This window comes from Capsicum annuum, chromosome 11, assembly GCF_002878395.1.
Source record: "Capsicum annuum cultivar UCD-10X-F1 chromosome 11, UCD10Xv1.1, whole genome shotgun sequence".
In the NCBI taxonomy this organism is placed as follows: domain Eukaryota; kingdom Viridiplantae; phylum Streptophyta; class Magnoliopsida; order Solanales; family Solanaceae; genus Capsicum; species Capsicum annuum.
The window spans coordinates 192,242,916-192,251,675 of NC_061121.1; the positions used below are offsets into that span (position 1 = coordinate 192,242,916).

Sequence of the window (8,760 nt, forward strand, 5' to 3'; positions counted from 1 at the left end):
AATAGTCCTAACTAAGTTTAACTTCACTGAGAAAGGAATTACAATTCATTATGACTCAAGAATTAACCTATTACACAAAACCTAAGAATCTAAGTAAAGAAACATGTTGTTCTTTGTAAGACCCGCAGAATCTTAATCGTTTGAGTCCTTTAAAGTATGCCAAAAGAGGTCTCAGACTTAGAAAATTTCAGCTAAGTATTAGGACTTAGTCATTTCTAAAGCCCTCAAACTTTGAGGAATTTATCTACGACCTTAGAAAGATAGTTTTTAAGTTGATTCATGATCGACAAGTCAATAGTACATCTCGATTGAGTTTTGGAATTTTTGGACAAACGTAAGGGTATGTTTAAAACTCCAAAAAAGTGGCTCGAGGTGATGAGCCCACGGCACCCTGCCCAAAGTGGTGCTCCAGAGCCTGCGGTTCCTTACCTAGAGCGGCGCTTCAGAGCCCGCGGTGCCCTGCTTAGAGCAGCTCTCCAGAGCCCGCGACGCCCTCGCCAATCCGGTCCAGGTAAATTCTATAGTTTTTTTCGCAGTTTTAAGGGCAAATTGGTTATTTTTCCTTCACCCAATAGCTCCAAAATATGGGATTAAAGCCCCAAATAGCATAATTGCTCATCCTTTTCACAAAATCCTCTCAAGAACAAGCCCTAGCTTTATCAAGTTCAAGAATCAAGTCTCAAAAAATAATCCTCAATCTCCATAAAATTAGTAATCAAGGTATGTTAGGTGTCCATCTATGACTTCCTTTCACCCATAGAGTCCAAGAATCTATTTTTTAAAACTACAAGATTATTAATTCATGATTTATATGCTTGAAATTTGATTGTATTTATGTTCATGACATTGATTGATTTTCAACCCATGATTAATTATGGATTTCATGAAATTGAAATATCATGTATATTGAATTGTGTAATTCCCATGTTATAATCCTTGAATTAGCAAGTTTAGGTATTGTAGTTACAATGTTTACATGTTGTCCATGATTATATGAATTAAGTTATGCTCCCCATGTGTTTGATGGAATGTTCATGTGAATTAAATGGTGAAATCATGACATGGTAGTATATGTACAAGTTTATGCCCTACAAGTGTTTGATAAAATATCTCTATGAATGAATTATGAACAAGTAGATCATGTTATGCTTTACTTTTCATGCTATCGAGTCCTACGGGTATCTAATACTTGAAAATCTAGTTGTTTACTTAGAATTTCAGTAGCTACAAAATAGTTTCAGTAATGTCACATATAGTATTACTCAGTTAGTTACAAAACTCAGTTTATTCAATCAGTTAATAGAACTCAGTGAACTCAGCCCATCTTAGTTAGTTAGCATCATTTGTAATAGTTCAGTCGAGCTTAGTATAGTTTAGAAATCAGTTCAGTGTCTATTCAGTTGGGAGTAGGATTCAGCACTGAATGAACCCAAGGATGGGGACTCGATGCCAATAGAGGGTGTAATCCTTAGAAGATATCCTTGCATTCTAGAACTACGTAGACAATGTAGGTTGAGGGTTGATAAGGTATCTTACCTGCCAATTGAGGGTACCACCATTCTCATTCAGAGCACCGGCCAGATGAGGGTAACTCAGTAACTTGTCTTTACCCATGGCATGGTACTGACACCCTTCCAACTGGGTTACAGGTTGGACCCCAATAAGTTTAGAGAGGGGCATATAAGTTAGATAATTACCTTCCACAATTTCAATTTCAGTCTCAGTATAGAACTTAGTTTAGTTCTACGGCACTAGGATTGTCAGAAATAGTCACCCAACTCAGTATAGAACTCAGTTTAGTTCTACAGCATCAGGGCTATCAAAAATAGTCACCCAACTAACAGTAATACAATTATCAGTGAACTCAGATATCAGTCATTCAGTTATTAGAACTTAGTATCCAGTGTCATTATGATATCAATTACAGTATACGTAGTTATATGCATAGTATTGTATAATCAATATTTACTGCAGTTTCATATATACATGTACTCTCATTCAGTTATATTTATGTTACTCAGCCAGTATTATTCATGCATATGAACCCATGCATTTAGCCTTACCTCACTTATCATACCAGTACATTTAAAGTACTAACACATACCTTTCTTTTGCGCTATGATGTCTCATATCATAGGTTCAGACGCATGGGCTCCTGACCGCACTTAGCAGCCCATATTACCAGTAACAGATTTAGTGGTGAGTCCTTATAATTCGAGGACATAGTCATCTTTTTAGTATTTCAATTTATATTTCAGTAGTTGGAGTTAGTTGGGGACTATCCCATCAACTCTATGCTCAGATAGTTAGAGTCTTTTCAGACTAGATTATCTCAGACAGATGCTCAGCTTTCAGTATTTATTTACCAGTATTTCATTTCAGTTATGAACCTTATGGCATTTAAGCCTATTTTCTGTATTATTTCAATATTATTGTTTAGTGCTCACAGCAAGTGCCAGTCATGGATTAGCTTATGGTCCTTCAAGGTTGTAAGTACCGTATGGCATCTGGGGTACAGACTCGGGTCATTAGATTCTTATGACTCCTTCAAGCTATAGAACAAATTTGTTGATTGTTGACAAATTTGCTGATTGTTGCTTTTCTATTTTGTGCGTGTGTAAAACTCTTTTTGATAGTTTCTTCTATTTAAGCCAACTCTTATGAAGTCCTGTAGATCATCTAATCTTCTTTCTTCAATAGGAATCTATTAGGTAGTTTCACTCCTTGTTGATTTGTATCTCCTTGATCGAGTAGGACTCCTTTATTTGCTCAATCTTCAAGTATTGTGTTTATATTTCTTTCAACATCTTTTGTGCATGTGATAAGAATTGAAAATATAGATAAATTTCCTTTTTTCTCCACTCTTGACTTTACGCATTATCAGCCTTGTATCTACTTCAATATTTTTCACATGTGAGGACCAGTATGACTAACATGTTTTATTAATATATGTCAATCATCAAAACTTCTTTGCTCTAATAGAAACCATTTGATAGTGATGGTTAAATATATGTCAATCATCAAAACTTCTTTGCTCTAATAGAAACCATTCGATAGTGATGGTTACATATAAAGGTTTTGAATTATGAATCATTTCACATAGTTATATCCCATGCAAATAAAAGGAAACAATGAAAAATTATTTGTGAATAATGAAATTTATCTTGTGATAGGATGAGATAGGAGTATTTCATCCATTCATATTTTAGTCATATTTAGCTGTATATCTAGATTTTCAAATTTGCCACATAATAACATAGAGAAAAATCTATAAGGCCCTCTTACCGAGTGAGTTAATTAACATTTACTTAACATGGATCTAGTGTTGGTTCTGATATCAAAAGTGTTTATATTTATTGACATGTATAATAAGCAAAAAAATCATCTAAAATAGGCTCTGGTAAAAAATAATAGGCACAAATCGATCAACTACTTTGTGCTCATAATTAATCCTCTTTAACGATAGAAATTTTGTAGAGATATTGCTACTAGGGTTTGATGCATACCTGATGCTTTGTTCTTCTTAATACAGATGGTAAATGAAAGTTCGATCGAGTATTGAGAAATTTTTAATTCAAAGCTGCGTGATGAGTTCGGGCGCACACTAAACTTTACTTATAACTCTTCTGCATATTAATTGTCGAGCTTTATAAACTTTATACTGATTTGATTATCGACTTGATATCAAGCTAAATCATGATTTATAATGTTTTAGTTAATGAGCTAGATCAGGTGTTTTTTGGTTTTGCGCCATTTTCTATACGGATGCCAAGTTTTAATGAAAGGAAATGGTACCATCACATTTGTCTTTCTTTTAATTGATTTTTAAGTTTTATTAGAATGTGTATTTTATTTTTTTATAGTGTTTATTGTAACATATGAATTTACTTTTCTATCTATATCTATATCTATACTATATTAAAAGTGCGAAGGGAAAAAATTGTTTGAGCTTTTTGCCCTTCATTAAAAGTCTTTACTTTAGACAAAATCATTTTTTTCTAATATGTAAGAGTTGAACATTAATTAAATATTTATATTTTTTATAATATTTAAGAGTTGAACATTAATTAAATATTTATAGTAAAAAATTTTCTTATTAGAAGTTATCAGAATTAATGACAAGTAATTATTTTTTCATTGGTTTAAGACTTCTAAATCAACTAATTTAATTTTAAGAAGATTTGAAAGATCTGAAAAAAAATATAAAGGCTTTAAAATAAGAAAAATTTTAAAAGTATCAAAATTTTAAAATTTTTAAGATGTGTCATAAGAAGTATGTAATCAAACATATTGTAAAGATATGACTTCAAAAATATGAAAAATTTTAAATATAAAAAAAATAAAATAAGAAAAATAGTTGTAACACAAATATGGTTCAAATTGTCGTCTTTCTTCAATTTGTCTAATCTATTATTTATGTATATTTTCATGAAATTTGATATGTAGTTTGAGGGAGATCGAGAATTTCAACTCTACGAATTCGACTTTTAAAATTCTTAGCACTTAACCTATTATATTTTTAAAGTTATGAATTGATCATAACTACTTTTTATTAGAATTTCAATGAAGTTCTTCTTATAAATTTATATTTGATGCTGGAAGTGGCAAGTGATTTATTAGCACAATAGTTTTGTAAGGGTGCGGGTGGGGTTAAATAACATGTTACTTGGCACAATATTTTATCTTTTACAATTTACTAGATTTGTTTTTTAAGTTGAATATAATAACTAATGGATGTGGAGTTTTAAATGGTAAAATCAATATCTTTTTTATTGTAGTATAATGATTAGGGACAAACATGCAACACATATTCTCATAGACTAATACTATATTAAAAGTGTAAAGGGCTCTGCAAACGCTGTTTGAACTTTTTGCTCTTCATTAAAAGACTCCAGAATAGATAAAATCATTTTTTCACTTTTTTTTTGTCAATTATTTATTTCATTATATTTATAATATTTTAATTAAGGAGTCCTAAAACATATTGTAAGTTTTAAAAATTAAATATTCCAAAAATATGTGGTCACAATAAATATATATAATAAGAATTATTAGAAAAATTAATAATTAAGTAGTCCTAAAATATATGGGGAGGAGGAAAATTTGGAAAAGAAATACACTTTTTTCTTTTTAACTAAAAACGAGGAGTACACAACTAAATTTTAATTATTAAAAAAAGTTGTCAAACATTACTACATACCACATATCTATCTATATCTATAATCTATAATCTATAAACTATAATTTATATCTATAATCTATAATTTATTAAAAGTGTGAAGACTATTATAAAAATGATTTGAACTATTTATCCTTCATTAAAAGACTCCGCTTTAGATAAAATCATCTTTTCTCCTTTTTCCTATATTAAATTTCTCAAAACAAATATATTAAATTTTACATGCAATTCAATTTTCATCAAATTAGTGTCCTACTTAGTTTGTTTCACCATAAAAACATTCATGTTTTCCTTGGTTATTAAATTTTTTTCAAATTTGTGTCCTACTTGGTTTGTTTCACAAAAAAAAAAACATCCGCTTTTTTTTTCTTGGTTTGTTTCACAAAAAAACAACCAATTTTTTCTATCCAACTTTGTGCTCTATTTGGTTTGTCCCAAATTTGTGTACTACTTAGATTTGTTTTTCCAGAAAGATGTTATTTTGTCTCCTATTTAGTTTGTACATTTCCCTTTCTATATAAACACTTGTGGTTTTTCGTAGTTCATCGTTGGTTTTTCATTATTCATCGTTTTTCATATTTTTAAGTTTTTGTCGTTATAGCATCTCTTTCTTTTTACATTGTTAATTTAAAGACAATATATTACTTGTTATGCCAACTTAAATTGCTTAGTTTAATTTAGCTTAAGATGTACATTAAGATCAAGGTGTACATTAACTATGCTTTGGAGAATAGTGTTGAATGTCTGAATCAAAATATTTATTGCTTTGCTCAAATTTTATTACCTTTTGATAAATTGGTTTGCAATAACTTATGTTTTTAATGCAGATTTGATGTTGTTATCCATTTTACTGGACTAAAAGTTGTTGGTGAACGTGTTGAGAAACCTCTGATGTAGTATGACAACAAACTTATTGGAACAATTACTCTCTTGGAAGTCATGTAAGCTCATGGATGAAAAAGCATATTCCTCGCACTTTGGTGAACTTTTATAATGTGTCTCTATTCTTGTAAGCCACTGTCTTAACTAGTTTTCTTTTCTGCTTCTCTAGCTTGTGTTTTTATCATCAACTACTGTTTATGGTTGGCCGAAAGAGATTCCTTGTACTGAGGAATTCCCCCTAGTGCTGTAAATCCTTATGAATGGACAAAGGTACTGCCAATTGTTTTATCTCAAATTTTTAGTGCTCAAGTTATTGAAGTTCAAAATTGACATGTAGCCTCATTTGGCTGCTTTCCTGTCTAGCTTGCTCATATGAGCCAAATCATGCATATTCCGTCCCTTTCCTTTTTTTTTTTGCAGTTTTACTTCTTAGTACTTGTTGGTTCTGTCTTTAGATATTAGAACACTTCTCTTGAACATAGATGTGACTGAACCTTTTCATTTTCTTTCATCGTGACCTTTAGTTTGTTACCATATGTGCTTTATCATATTTTTTTTTAGTTATTGTTAAATTTATTTTAAGTAATTGTATTAAATTATTGTACTTATATAATATACTTTGCTTTTCGTTTACTTGAAATTAGAATATTCGCTCTTGAAGGAAGATGATTGGATCTTTTCATTTTCTTAATTTCATCATAACTTTTAGGTTGTAATATTTGCTTTATCGTAATCCTTTTTGTTATTGTTAAATTTGTTACAAGTAGTTGTATTATATTATTATGCGTATATTTAATACAATTTATTTTTTTGTTTACTTTATTATTTAGAGTCTATTTACGTGTATCAAAATCAACGTAATTTTGAAATGGGTAGTTGTGGTGTTCGGTGGACTAATGGACAAGAAGTTCCTTATTGGCATTGGTATGTAATCCTATTCTAATCAACTACTTCCTCAATTTAAATATCTATATAGCCTCCTAATAGGGATGTGTTCCTCCATTTTTCTTGAGAAAACGTTTAAGAAAATAGAGAATACTTTTGAATCTTATCATCTTATATTAAAGATACATAATGGATGTAAGATCCACATTCACTCTACCCCTTAGACCCTACTTTACGTGGATATATTATTATATATGTTTTTTGTTCTTTTCACTTAAGAGTAACTTTTATCTTTGTACGCGAGTGTTGTGTCTAATTTACTTTTAACTTTCATTTGAGTGGATATAAGATAGACAACAATGAGGAATACCTGCTTTATTTGGAGAAGATAAAGAGTGGAGAAAATTCTAGAACTACTTTAATACGTAAAAACATCCCAAACAAGTATGAGCCATGTAAATTTTGAATTATGAAATTTTGAGTTTGTACAATTATTCAATATGTAATGATTTGGATTCTTTCTACTTATAGCAACTGATGAGACTCATAAGAAACATATGATTTTTACTACTTGCCTATTAAATTTCAATGTAATATAATATGGGGCCTTGATTCGTGTGCCTGAGTGAAACCAATATTTAAGGAGGTAGTCATACTATTTTTTGTTGTGGCCGAGTGCAGAAGGAGGACCACTAGAGGTCACTCTCAAAACTTCCATGGGTCCTATTACTCTTGATATGCATTACAAACACGCTCCAAGAACATGCAAGAATTTCATAGAGCTTTCTCAAAGAGGCTACTATAATGATTTCAAGTGTCACAAAATCATTAAGGATTTATTATTCAAGATGGAGATCCAACTGGTATCGGAAGAGGTAGAGAATCTATCTATGGCCAAAAGTTTGATGATGAGATAACCCCACAGCTAAATCATACAGGAGTAGGTATCATATCCATGGCTAATGCTACACCAAATACAAATGAAAGTCAATTCTTCATCACCGTGGCACTTGCACAGTCATTTGATGAAAAACATACTATTTTTGGAAGAGTTTGTTGGGGACTGGAAATTTTCAAGAGACTTGGTAGTGTGCAAACTGATAATACTAACAAATCAATCCATGATGTGAAGATATTTAGGACTACTGTCAAAGATTTATAGTCTGTATCTTATCAAAAACAATTGTTACATTAGCTAGAGCATCTATGGGATAATATAGTATGTAATGTTGTTATCATAACCAAGATGAATTCTATCTTCTTCTTTCAATTGAGAAAAACTGATGTACGTCTATATGTGTAATATGAGAATGTCGATACGAATTTTGTGTAACCAAAATGACATTAGAGAAGAAAAAATGAGGGCCTTGAATCTGCCGCTAGGAATATTCGTGTGCTTGAGTGAAACCAATCTTTAAGAAGGTAGTCATACGCTTTCCTATTGTTTATTGTTGTTAGAAAGAACAATGACTTAACTTCCATTTGACCTTATGAAAGTAAATTTCCAGTGATTTAAGATTCATCATTTTGTCTTATTTTGTTCTTGGGTAATAATAGGTTAATTATTCCAATCCTTGTAATATCAATGAAATATTCGTTTTATGGGATCTAATTTAATTTACTTTTATGTTGTTTATTTTATTATTTTTCATGTGTTGTCATAATCATCTTTTTCCAATAGAAGTCTTATTTATTTTCATGTATTCTTCATTAATACTATTGTCTATTTGATTGAATTAACATTACAAGATTCATATATTCATCAACTGAGTTTTGGTAAAATAACGTTCTTGTAGATGAATGGACCAATAAAA

General features: G+C 30.5%; 1 pseudogene; it reads left to right on the forward strand.

Annotated features, from left to right (window-relative positions):
* The first annotated feature begins 375 nt into the window (after positions 1–375).
* LOC107846322 lies at positions 376–8,108 on the forward strand (annotated as a pseudogene).
* The last annotated feature ends 652 nt before the right edge of the window (positions 8,109–8,760 follow it).